The sequence below is a fragment of the Adiantum capillus-veneris genome, chromosome 7 (assembly GCF_014529385.1).
Source record: "Adiantum capillus-veneris isolate H3 chromosome 7, ASM1452938v2, whole genome shotgun sequence".
In the NCBI taxonomy this organism is placed as follows: domain Eukaryota; kingdom Viridiplantae; phylum Streptophyta; class Polypodiopsida; order Polypodiales; family Pteridaceae; genus Adiantum; species Adiantum capillus-veneris.
In genome coordinates this window covers 99,916,601-99,930,515 of record NC_140937.1, presented here as the reverse complement: position 1 = coordinate 99,930,515, position 13,915 = coordinate 99,916,601, and the positions used below count along the sequence as shown (strand labels likewise).

The 13,915-nt window shown below is 38.5% G+C and overlaps 1 pseudogene; it reads left to right on the top strand.

Annotated features, from left to right (window-relative positions):
• Positions 1–1,766: 1,766 nt before the first annotated feature.
• Positions 1,767–3,303, top strand: LOC147454323 (uncharacterized; annotated as a pseudogene).
• Positions 3,304–13,915: the final 10,612 nt, after the last annotated feature.

Below are 13,915 nucleotides of genomic sequence, written 5' to 3'. Positions count from 1 at the left end.
ATGAGCTACAAGGGGGGGTCCACCAAAGCAAGCTAGGGGGTTTCTTGAGGGGTATACTCTCCCACACACACTCTTACTGTGTGAGTGCAAAGTGCAAGAGCTCCATCTCCTTGTCAAGCTAGTAGAGAAGTTGAGAGCCTACACCAACGCTCTACACTCTTGGCTATGGAATGCAAATCCAACCAAGAGCCAAATTCAATGCTTAAGCTTGCCATCTTCTCCATCTTCATTACTATACTATTATGTATGCTAGCAAGAAGAGTGATGATAAGTGAGGAACTAATTCTTTCTCCTATGAGATATTTTTTCTTCCTCTTCCCTACCCTCATTCCCTGCTAGCTCTCTCCACCTTTGAAGGTGTTTGAGACCTTGGGACTGAGGCTTGGGATAGTTAATGCTTTCCATAAAATTTATGTTATGCTCGTGATGCATGAAGCTTTCCATCTTCATTGCATCACCTAGGTCACAAGGAACACAAAGATTGTATTGTACCAAGTCTCTCTTTATGGGAGACTCTATAATACAAGTGCCTATTGGAGGGGGGACCGGCTCCACATAATTCCGATCATCAATTGTTGTCATGTTTTCTAAACTCTCTCTTTTGCAAAAGTATTGTTGGCTAAATGCTATGTTTATGTTGCTACCATCAATTAAGTTCACCCTCTATGCTCACAAAGTAATTTCACAAAAGTACTTTCTCTAATTTTCGCTACTCTCAAAGTTAATAGGCCATTTCCAGTACAGCTTCCAAGCCCAATGATTCTCTGTCGATAAAACCCCCCTCGGAAGAAAACACATAAGGACAAAATAGTGGCCATAGACAATGTCAGCAAGGCTCTGACCTTCATGTGGGCCAATCAGGGAAGTGAGCTCACCATTGAAAGCTATGATGGATGCATGTCGCCTCCGCCTTGTGTCCATATGACACGAAGAGGAGAACCAGAACCCACTCTCTTAGGATGCAGCCGGTCGAAAACAACAGCAGATCCACCTAGAGGCCCAACGGACCGTTGGAGGGATCCAATGTCTGCTCAATTGGGACTATTGGAACTTCATTAGCTTGGAGATTCCGATGCGAGGTGAAGGCGTGTCGTTTGGGTTATAGGCTTGGACGTCAACCATTGGATTTAAGTGCTCTGAGGCACGGGCGGATTGGCATGTACGTAGGACTAAGTGACACGGATCATTTAAGAGGGGGGGGGGGGGGGGGGGGGGGGGGGGGGGGGTGGGGGGGGGTGAGGGGATCAATGGACGGGAACTCCACGCGCAACCGTCGAGGTGTTCTGGGCCGTCGATGGCTTAATAAAACTAAACCCGGCCAAGGGCCCCGTCCGGGTTTAGTTCTAGGCTGTCCAGGTTTATCGCTTATATCATTGTGTAAAATGGGAGTTCTTTCATATGTGCGTGGACGGGCGACGTGGTTAGCCCATGCTTCCAAAAGCATTGAGGTGGGACGTCGTGGGTTCCCATCCCAACCCCTCAAGGGCGCCGCCATTTTTTGAGTGCACTCCACCTCGAGATGCCCGCCGTCACCCTTCGCCGTCGATCCCCTTACTCGCCCCCACGTGTCCCCCATGTGTCACTTAGAGTTGTGGGTAGCCTATATTCGCTGCATCGTGTGAAGCCGTCCTAAGGAGATGAATGCAACATGCGGCGCGCGTGTCACTTTTGAACGTTAAGCCAGGCCCAGCCTCCTAGGGGAAGCTTCTGCGAAGCTGCGAACCGCGAGACCACCGCTCCGGCTATGGCGATTCATTGGTGAACAAGAAAAAGCCTAAAAAAAGGCTACATGCTCTAGGCTCCATGTGTTTCTTCCGTGACTCTACAGTGTCAAGAGCGTGTGCTCCTGTGTGTCTGCTAGCGGATCTCTCTCTCTCTCTCTCTCTCTCTCTAAGCTTCCATGGCGTCCTTCAGTTAACCTCTCTTACTTTGCAGACACCTTTCTCTGTGGCAGCACTAGCACGTAACGGTTTTCTCTGCAAATTCAAGAAAAGAAGGCATCATTTTCGTGACCGCGGTCCCCAGCTCTCATGCTTTTTCCATGTTCCGACCCCACTTCTGCACAATGAGTCCTGCCTCTCTGCCGAGGTAGAGTAGGGCCGCCCTCCGCCCTCCTTTGCTTGCGTCCACGCTTCTTCACAATGAAGCTTCCCTTGCCAAATTTTCTGCGCAAGAAAGTGCGATCTTCTACTATTTCCACATCTCGCTCGTCAACATCCTTGTCGCAGAAGGGCTCAGCCCATTTTAAGAAGTGCGCAGCCTATTTGCCCTCATCGACTAGCTCAGATTCGAATGCTATCCCTGCAGGTTTCTCCTCTGCTTGTACCAGCTTGTCTTCCTCTTGCAAAGTCTCTTCTTCTGAGGACAGTTGGAGCAAGGGTCTCATTCAGGCTCAGCAAGTCTCTTCCATGGAAGAGATCGTTGTCCTGCAAGAAGCCACAGGGAAAGTTGAGAGCCAGTGTGTCCCAAAAGCAACGTCGTTTGATCTGCACAGAGAACTTGAAGAAACTTTCATGCGGTTTGATACGAATCATGATGGCAAGATTTCTACTTCAGAGCTTGGTGCTGTGCTACAATCCTTGGGCGACAACCCAAGCGATGACGAGCTTGTGCTCATGGTGAAGGAGGTAGACAGAGATGGTGATGGGTTCATTGATCTACAAGAGTTTATCTTATTGAATGCTGCAGCTTCTGCAACAGGAAAGGAGGATTTGCGGGACGCCTTTCTTGTTTTTGACACGGATGCAGATGGGAAGATTTCTGTAGAGGAGCTACACAATGTTCTGAGTCGCCTTGGGGAAGCATGCACTATGGAGGAGTGTGGTCGCATGATTAAGGGTGTGGATACGGATGGCGATGGCTTTGTGGACTTTCAAGAGTTTTGCACCATGATGTCTATACAGTAAGAAGCTTTGGTTTTTAATAGCAGATGGCTTGCACACATACAGGGAGCTGTGTGATGGTTCAAGATCATGGTTTTTTAGCTAGCTAGCATGGTCCTTTCCCTTGTTGATGAAAGTGCTTCATCTCTGGGCTTGACGTTTGTATTGTAACAATGCTTTTGTGAGGTCACACATGCATTGAATAGGAACATTTGGAGAGGAAACCTGAGTCGTGTTGAAAGTTTTTTGTTTTCTTTTCGGAGTCGGGTAGGGCATGCCCGACCGCTCCCCTCATACACCATAAAAGTATACAAGAAGAACGACTAGGACTATGCACCCAGAAACCGAAGGCAGACGCTTTTGTGGTGTTGAAGTGGGTTTGTGTCACTTTTCCTTATTCATGCTTGGAATCTTTTACTCATTTTTTAACTCTCAAACTTAGTACAAAATGAATGTGTGTGCGTGTATATTTATGAGAGTGAGATTGTCTTCGGCTTGATAGTACTTTTATAGAAATCCTTCCAATTCCATAAAATTTCGTGAAGATTGGGATAAATTCAAAATCAAAGTAAATGTGAGAAAATTTCGCCACCTATTTGATTACATGTAGCCATGTAGCACTCTTGATCATTAGGAGATGTGAAGGCAGTTTAGTGGGTGAGCGATAAGTTACCAGGAGTAGACAACTCCGAAGGGAAGATCGAAGCAAATCTTGTAGTACTTGGGCCTTTGAATGGAGGTTTTTGGTCGTTGTCACACCCATAACTAGTTAGCGAGATGGGTCTCTCAAGGGCATTTTTTTGGTGTGAGGAGAACAGTCGGGAGTGCCCAACTTGACTCCTAAAACAAAACGAAAAAGGAGGTGCGAAGGTGATGCTATTCTCTCCAATTAAAATATTCTTAGATAGGTATGCTCCATTTTATTAGTGTCCTTGTGTTAGGAGTTGGGGTTCGACTTGGTACGTGGAAATTTTGGAAGCCCCAATTGAAATTTAATTTAATGATTTTATAACCAAGGTTTGCGTCATTTGTTGTCTTCTTTTGTTACTCAAGGTGCTAGTGTTCCATTTGCAAAAGGAAAAAGATCGAAGTTACACAAAAAAAAAATTAAGCATTTCTACTCATGTTGCCATATTAAAGTTATAATACGTTCGAAACAACATTCTTTGTATACAATTACTTCTCCCCTTTCTTGCCAATAGTTACACAAGTACATCATGTAAGTTACACTTTAGGGTGTTTTAGGAATTTTATTGGCTTACCATGAAAGTAGACGTACAAGAGTATGTTTCGGAATGTGTGGTATGCCAAAAGACCAAGTATGATAGAGGGAAGCAATTTGGGTTATTCTAACCATTGCCAATCCTTAATTCACCATCGGAGAGTATATCCATGGATTTTATCTTTGGATTATCCTAGTCTATTCATGGGAATATAGGATTATGGACAATAGTCAACAAGTTTAGCAAACAAACACACTTTATTCCTGTAAGAAAGACTATTAAAGCACATCAAATAGCAACCCTCTTCATATCCTAGATTTTCAAACACTATGGATTACCAACATCCATTGTGTCAAATAGAGATCTTAGAATGACCAATAATTTTTGGAAATGTCTATTTGAAAATATAGGTACAAGATTGAATTTCTCTTTGGTCTATCACCCATAAATGGAAGATCAAAGTGAGATAGCCAATCTTATGATTCTGGATTTACTATACTTATGTTACAAAAGTAAATTAACGCTCACAATGGGAGAAGTACTTACCTCTTGTAGAGTATGTGTACAATAATATTGTCCATACTACTATAGAAAAGGTATCTTTTGAGATCATAGAGGGAAGACCTAAAAGTCCCTTGTTACTTAAAATATATCGGAAGATCTTCGTTGTTCATGAGCATAGCCGTGATCTACAAGAATCTTTTCAAAAGATTAAGAAGGATATATCCATCTATCAACAAAGAAAAAAGACTATTGTTGATAATCATAGAAGGTCCTTAATATTCAAAGAAAATAGCTTATGAGCGGAATTTTTTTCTTCTATGTATATTTTTTTATTTGGAGTCACGGTTGAGGAGATATTATTAAAAATGGCGGACCCCAATGTGCTCAGATCATACAGGGACAACTCATTTCAAACTTTATCAGTTTCTGTTTACACCGGCTCTTCTCTTTTTTGTGTAATCCTTGGGGGTTCCCTTTACCTATAAAAGGAGACCTCTTCTTACTTGAAAAGCATTCATGAGGGAAAGAGAGGATTGATGCCTAATTGTACTTAGCCATAAACATAAGTCTAAGCCACACTTGCTCCTAGAGGAAGCCAATTTGAAGATCAACTCTAATAAAAAAAGGTCTTTAACTTGGTGCATCAATTAAGGCTTGAAGTTTTCCCTCTTCTTCTCTCTCCATCAAAATGGTGAATAACTCCCGAAGAGTTTTTCAAGTACGATGTGTTTTACTTTGATATTTTGTTGGTTTCTTGCTGTTTTTTTTTTTAATCTTTAATCCAACATATATATCTCATTCATCTCCCTAACCATATTTATTTCTCTCACTCTTAGAAAGGTATTTTTCTTATAGATTCTAGGTTCTCCTTACTACAGGTATATCTCTTTCCGCAATATCTTTATTGCCTACGAGCAAGAATAGGGCTTGAGAGTGAAAATTCTCTTCTCTTCTCTTCTCACATATCTACATTTTGCATGTACTAGAGTTATCTTAGATTAATGATCTACATGATGTGAATTTTTTTCGCTTCCACTCTGTGCGATCTATTGCATAACGTTTGGGTTAGCGCTAAAATACACTTTTCACAATGTATAGTGTTTCTCTCTGGTCCAGCGAGGCTCAATGAAATACTTCATTCATTGGATCCCATCATACCTCCCCTTATAGACTATAAACTTTCTTTTGACATAAGTGTAGTTATCTTGCTATGAACCAAGAGGATTTGTACACACAATTAATCCCAATCACTAAATAGAACATATATATTATGATAAGCACAAAATTACAATTCCAAAGAACAATTTGTAGCCTATTTGGTCGGCAAAGATTGAACGCCATTAACTCATCTATTAACTCTTTTATATTACCCATGATATGATACGATCATAGCCTTGATGTTTTCATCTTTGTGTTGTTTTGATATTTTCTTTTGTGTTCTTTCTTCTTGTGTGTGAGTGTAAGAGAGAAAGAGTGCGTCTTTTTTGATAACACTTCCTTTAAAACCCTAGACTTCATGGCATCTATGGTATAACTCCTTCATATAGTTTTTGGAGTTCTCTCACAAACTCACAATCAAAAGCCCAGTGCTTTCTTGATAAGATCACAAACTTCTCGACAACGTTAGCCTTATTAAACATGAGTATGTGTTTATATCGCATTGTCGTTCCAGTTTTCTGACTGAATCAAATAGGAAGATATTTCGATGTTGAATCGGAATAAGTGTCTGGGACTTCTTCAAAGATAGTGCCCAATTGATCTCCTTGATTCACACTCTCTTCGGTGGATACCCTACTAGCAGTCTCTCCAAGTATGCCTTGATTTGCGAGTATATAAGGTTCATATAGACTTGTTAAGCTTTGGATAGAGTACTTATCGACGGATTGAATTGTTATCCGTTTTTCCACTTGACTTGAACTCCTATCAAGCTCCCAATCCTTTGATTGCAACCTAGTTCTTGCGTCAGTTTTAACCAAGTTAGCTATTTTCTCTCAAAGGCTATACAATTCTTGCTAGCTATTGTGATTGGTCTGTGTACATCACTTCAATCTGAGCTAAGTGAGTTACCAAATGAGAGTTCCAGATTCTACCTTTGCAAAGAGCTAAAAGACTAATCTGTAACTTAGGAACCGAGTTAATATGTACTAATTTGTCTTTGATGAAACCCAAAATTAACCAGTGGCTTTGTATTATGTTGTTCTAACACTGTACAAGCTCAAAAGTCCAAAATCTTGTCTCGGGGGCTCGGTAGTAAATAATCGTGTTTATTTACTTTATCAATTTTCTCACTTTTTAGACTTCTTAGACACCTTGTTGTAGTCTTTGGTGGACAAGTTTCACTGAGTTTGAACAAGATTTGTCCAAGTTATCAATTGTTTAGTGTCCGCATACCCAGTTTTCACGAATCTCGCTTAAGTCTCACTTTTGTGATTCAAACTTCACCAAACTTGATATGAGTAGTCTTCTTGATATGCTTGACCCTGTGGTATACTCAATTGTGCAAAAAATCTTAAATCTGGGGTAAATATAAATAATCACAATTATTTACAAATGTGGATGGGTTTCCTAACCTCACTTTTATCTTATTGCAGACATAGCAAGAATCACTAACATAATTGTCAATCCATGGGACGAAGCTGACTCAAATAGTGCATGGAGGCTACAAGAGGGTGTCAATCTCTTAGAAACAACTGACAACTCATATCTAACACAAGCTACACTCAAATGACCTAAGTCATCAAAAGGTAGTCGCTAATTGGCAAGCAAATCATGATCATTATAGCATCAATACTATGAAACTTCTAGGACAAGTATAAAAGACCTAAGCACACATGCTTATGGTCTTAAATCTCACTTTTGATGACGTGCAAAAAATGCAATTATTAACAGTAATAGTGAGATTTTGACCTAATCGTTTTTGACCCCGAATGCATCTAAATGCTTAGCAATGGTACCCCAATATCTTGCCTATACTTATTTTGTGATTTTCTAGCTTAAATTCCTACTTATGATGAAATTAGACCACAAGTCAATGACGTCAAAAGCTACAATTTATCATAATATGTTTACGTCAATGCGTAGAGCTCTTACCTGTGGTTGCAACACAACAGACGTTACTACAATGTGACAACCGACATGGGAGATAGAAGCAGGAGAAGGAGAGAAGTGAGCATCGTAAGCTCACGCTGTGTATTTCTTATCCAAAAAACTTAATAATAATTTTTAAAAAATTGGCTTTTATACCTTAGCCAAGGTTTATTTGGTCAAAAACTAATCATCTGGAAGCTCTAACTAAGGATAAATTGATACAATCTAAAAGCTTATAGCTCCGGCTCATAGATTACAATATCACTCATCAAATAGGAGTTATGATATTCTCGATTTATCAAAAGAAAACATGTTTTTACAATAAATTTCCAAAAAATATTACATAAGTTCGCTTGCTGCTAACTGCAGAGCACAAAAACTTAAAAAACCGTGTTATTTAAGAATTCTACATAATAGCACCATCATGTACTACAGTTAGTTTCTTACCCACTTTCCTCTCTATCCCTGACCACATGGCCTACAACTACCCAGCTTACCTTGCATGTTTTAAGAGGCTCCCTCGTGTAGTAGAGTTACTCACCCACTTTCCCCTCTATCACTAACCACATGGTCTTCAACTACCCAATTTACCTTGCATGTTTTAAGAGGCTTTTCTGCGAAGACAAGGGGATCTTGCCCTTGTCCTGACATTACTTCCCCCTTAAGAAAGAGTTTTCGCCCTCGAAAACAAAAGTGGAAAACTTCTTCTTAACACTAGTTCTGTAATTGGACACTTAAGTGTCCTGTTTTTTTACCAAGTTTTGGCAATTTATTTGTCAAGCTAGAAAGAAGTTTTTTACACCTTGCTTCTACCATAGATTGGTTATGAGGGAAAGAAAACACTGGATTTTTCTCCATATCAAAATACAATCTTTATGGAGAGAATTTTGGTAAGTTCTAAGACATAAATTTTAGTAAAATTTAAAGTTGTTTTGTCAAAAAAATAATAAAATTATTATATACTTTTGTAGACATGGCCTTTTTTATGTTTATAAAAGCCAAGTGTTAGCACTTAGTGTTACAAAACAAGGAATGCACTTCAAAGATAAGTTTTCAAGTCACATGCTAGCTATAGACATAATTTCATACTTGAGCACCTGCTGAATAAGAGCATAATTTTGGTCTTCCAAAGGTCCCCTCATGAAATTGGTACTATTTTAGTGCAGTTTGACAACTACAAATGACTTTATATGTTTAAACCAAGAAACTATGTATTTTTTGGGCTCCCTAATGCAGTTAAATCTCGTTGCTTGCACTCTATCTTGAATTCTTTATCGTGCAAAAACTCTTGAAAATCTCGAGTTCTCCATAATAACATTGGAACCAAGGTTTTAAGCATCCCAATTGTGTATGTACTACGTACCTTGATACATTTAGTTGATTTACATGGAAAGTTTGATATTATTTGAGGTTTTGAATGCTTATGTCTCAAGAATGAAAATATGAAAGTTTTCTCTTATGCAGTTTTAAATATTTAAAATGATCCAATAATTGTTGCATACCAAAGCCCTTCTACTTGTCACTTTGAGTGCTCAATGGAAAGGGCAAGCAGTGTATCACTTTTTAAAACTCACAAATACATCAAAAACATAATTTTCTTTGTATACAACGATATGATTAAAATGACCATATCAAACACATGGAACTTTCCATTATTTTATATAATCCAAAGTCAATTTTTTTGCACATGAAACTTTCAATTATCTATAGAAAAATTGTGGAAGTGTCACCTAAAATTTTCTACAAGGTTGCTTCATTTTTTCTTGAGATTATAAAGGAGATTTCTTCAAAGCGTCAATTGTAGTCTTACGAGGGTCAGCTTGATGAGTATAGTTCTTGATCATTATAGATTCTAAAATGTAAGGTTATATTTTCAAAAGATTCTCTAGCTAACATAGTTAAGCATATCAAGAGGGTTTTCTTAAATAAACCGTCTAATGCAAGTGGCATTTAATTTAAATTTGTTAAAAAAGGACACTTAAAGTGTCTTGTTTGGGTACCAAACTAGTGTTAACACTAGTCCTGTAATAATCGGACACTCAAATGTCCTGAGACACTAAAGTGTCCTGTTTTTCTAGCAACTTGTCATAATTATTTGGTGAATCTAGAAAAGAAATGTATATGTCACGTTCATATCTTAGGTCAACTATGAGGTGAAGATCATAGCCAAATTTTACTTTTGCCAAAATTAATACCAAATTAAGATTGTATGACAAGTTTTAAGATGAAAAAATCATAGAAATTTAGTACAATTTTAATCAAATTTTCATAAATTGAATATAACTTCTCATCAAAGTAAGATTTTGCATAGATTTCAAGGTGTATGGATAGGAAAAAACTTATTATAGTAAGAAATTGAGCTTCATAACCTAGTTATGGGATTAGATTTTTGTTATAATCAAAAGACGAAAATCTTGAAAATACTGACAAAGAGAAAAATTTTGATCTTTCAAGGCCTCTTTCATTAACATGATGAGGTTATGGGACAAAACCTAAGGTGTATAATGTATCTATAGGTCAATACCCATCAACTAAGCATTTTTCAAGCGTTCAAACTCATAGACATCTTGTAATTTAAGCTCATTTAAAAAAAATTATAGTGCATAATTTCTTGCAAAAAAAACGTTGCTATGAAAAACTAATGAAAGTGTGTATATAAATCTCTCAATTGTGTCCATATGAGGTATTTGCATACAAATAAGTGAGATGAATGAAAAAATCCAAAACTAGTGGACTTTATTTTAAGGCTTATCTTTGATTTTTTTAAAATCATATTACAACATACGCAGTTTTTTGGATACGCCATAAATCACCAAATGTGGCTTGCATAACCATTAAAAATTATCACCTTATGTAATGGAGTTATAGATCTAGTATGTATGTATCATAAGACATTGTAAATTTAGATGAACTAAATGTTTTTTGTGATCGTTAATAACATTGCATATTTGATCAATAGGACTTTCTATATTGAATTCTAGTCACAAAGGATTTTTTTCTCGCATGAAAATTGCAAAAATATCAAACACACATATAAGTAGTTACCATGGATTATTGCATGCACCCTGCTCATTTTTTTCTTAGGCTAGATTACGAGTTTTAATGAAACATTGAAAGCTGTTTTGCGTAGGTTCTTTTTATGAGTGTAGTTACTATTGAGATTATAATCAAAAGTGAGGAATTATAATTTCTATGTGTACTATGAATAACATTTTATAAGTTTGCAAAAGAATTTCTTGAGATGTGTTCTAGATTTCATGTACCATTTTATTTAAATCCGCTAAAAAAGAACACTAAAGTGTCCTTTTTGGTACCAAACTAGTGTTAAGAACACTAATGTTTTCCCAAGTGGCACCTTCCTCAGGTCGATCTTTCCACTTGATTAAAGCTTGTCGACGTACATGATGACGTGTATATAAATTATGATAGTCAAGAATTCGTTCAGGTTCATGCGGTAATCAAGGAGGTTCAACGAAATCGACGAGAGGCACATGTAAAAATACTTCCTCCCCTTCCTCAAAGGTAACTTGCCGACCTTTCTCATCAGCCTACTTCTTATACCAATCCTGCGCTTGTCGGACATTCTGACGAGCGAGTTTCAGCATATCCATGTGGTCTTGGAGAAAATCCTTAACCTGTTGGAGTTTTTTGGTTGCCAACCCCACCGTGATAGGTGACCTAGGTTGAAAACCATACATGAGCATGAAAGGACTAAATCCAGTCGTGACATGCTTATCACTATTGTAGGCAAACTCGAGAAAAGGTAAATATTCTTCATAGTCTGACTGTTTCTTGCTAGCGTATGCGCGTAGCATATCCTCTAGCACTTGGTTAACTCATTCAGTTTGACCATTCATTTCTGGATGATCGACTGTACTGAGGTTTAGTTGTGTACCCAATCGTTTAAACACAGCCCTCCAAAAATGACTGTTAAACTTGGGATCACAATCACTAACAATGTTACTTGGAAAACCATACAACTTGTATAGGTTGTCCACAAATAACTTGGCTAATTTTGGAGTCTTAATTGTTGATTTGGTTGGAATAAACTTACATAGTTTAGTCACCCGGTCTACGACCACCCATACCGAGTCATGACCTCGTACAGTGGTTGGTAAACCCACAATAAAATCCATAGAGATACTTTCCCATTTACCATTGGGAATCTCCAAAGGATGTAAGAGTCCTCCTGCTTTCAGGCGCTCTGCTTTGTTAACTTGACATTTTTGGGAGTGTAAGACATAATCTTGAACAAAGCCATGTAAACCTGGCCAGTAAAACTGTCGTCGTACGACAACATAAGTCTTTCTAATACCCAGGTGCCCTGCACTTGGACTATCATGACATTCATAAAGAATTTGGCGCCGAATGTCTATGTTCGTCGGTACACAAACTCTCCCCTTATGGAGTAGGTACCCATTGTCAATGGTTAAATGCTTCCATCACTGTAGTTCATCAATCGATAGAGGAGAACCATGCGTGGAGGTTAACGCTACACTATCATCATTGGAGTGAGAAGGATCCCTCATTTGTACATGGCTCCACACTTTGGAATATGCATCATCTTGCTCGTATTTGCTCTTTAGAGAATCCAAAAATTCACTACGAAGTTCCGTGAACAAGAGAGAATTGATCTCCGGCATACGACTAAGAGCATCAGCCACCACATTGTATCGTCCTTTACGATACTGAAGCTTGTCATCATATTCCTGAAGAATCTCAACCCACCTTGCTTTTCGACCCTTCAAATCAGTTTGTTGTGTAAACCATTTGATGCTTTCATGGTCAAACACAATCTCAAACTGAGCACCATACAAATAATGTCGCCATGTTTTTAAGGCAGACACTATTGCATAGAGTTCGCGTTCATAAGTAGAGTAGTTTTGTTGTGCTACATCAAGCTTCTTGCTTTCAAATGCAATTGGCCGCCTGTCTTGTAACAGGGCTGCTCCAATAGCACAGTCACTGGCATCCGTTTCCAAAACGAATGGTTTCAAAGGATCTACAATAGCTAGTATTGGAGCTATAGCTAATGCATCCTTGAGCGTATCAAAACTATGTTGTTGAGCGGGTCCCCACTGAAAAGATTTGCCCTTGCCTTTCAGTTGATCTGTCATGGGAACAACAATATTAACATACTTTTTAACGAACCTTTGATAAAAACCTGCAAATCCTAAAAAAATCTGTAATTCTTCCAGATTTTTAGGAGAAGGCCACTGTCAAATTGTATCCACTTTGGATTGATCCATATGTAGCCCATTAGCTGAAATAACATGCCCAAGATAGTGAATTTCTTCTTTTAAAAAATCACACTTAGATTCTTTGGCATATAATTGATTTGTTCGTAACAATTTGAACACCTGCCTCGGATGTTGTAAGTGTTCTTCTTCAGAAGCACTGTATACTAGAATGTCATCGAGGAAAACGATGACAAGTTTGCCTAAGTACGGCCTCAAGACACTATCTATAAGTGTCATGAAGGTTGCGGGCGCATTGGTTAAGCCAAATGGAATAACCAAAAACTCGTAATGTCCAAACCTTGTTTCGAATGCAATTTTGGGTATATCAGCAAGTCGAATACGTACTTGCTGATAAGTTGACCGCAAGTCTATTTTCGTAAAAATACGAGCATAAGTGAGCTTGTCGAACAACTCATCCATGTGTGGCAATGGGTACTTGTTCTTAACGGTAACCGCATTTAAGCCACGGTAATCTATGCACATGCCCATACTACCGTCTTTTTTCTTCACTAATAGGATACGAGAAGCCCATGGTGAAGAACTGGGTTGAATAAACCCTCTGCTAAGACAGTCAGCAAGCTGACGTTCCAACTCAACAGCTTCAGAGTAACTCATGTGGTAGGGTGGTTTACTGTCTGCAACCACATTGATGCTACATTGCACCGATCATGTTGGTGGTAATCCTGGTGGCAAATCATTAGGAAAAACATTGTGAAATTCCTTTAATAAATTTTCTAACTCACTAGAAACTTTTGCTTGTTGGGAAGTAGCCATTGGTGGAAGAGATGAGAGAGCAGCATGCGGCGTTGAGGAATGTTCAACAGATTCAATGTTATAGAGAAAATGAGACAACGAGTAACACAATAAAACTTGATCTATTTTATTATAAAAAATGAGCTGCATCATCTCAGCTATACATATCAATGGTGAAGAAGGTACATCCTTCTATCCTTACAACAACACATGTGCGCCATGGGAT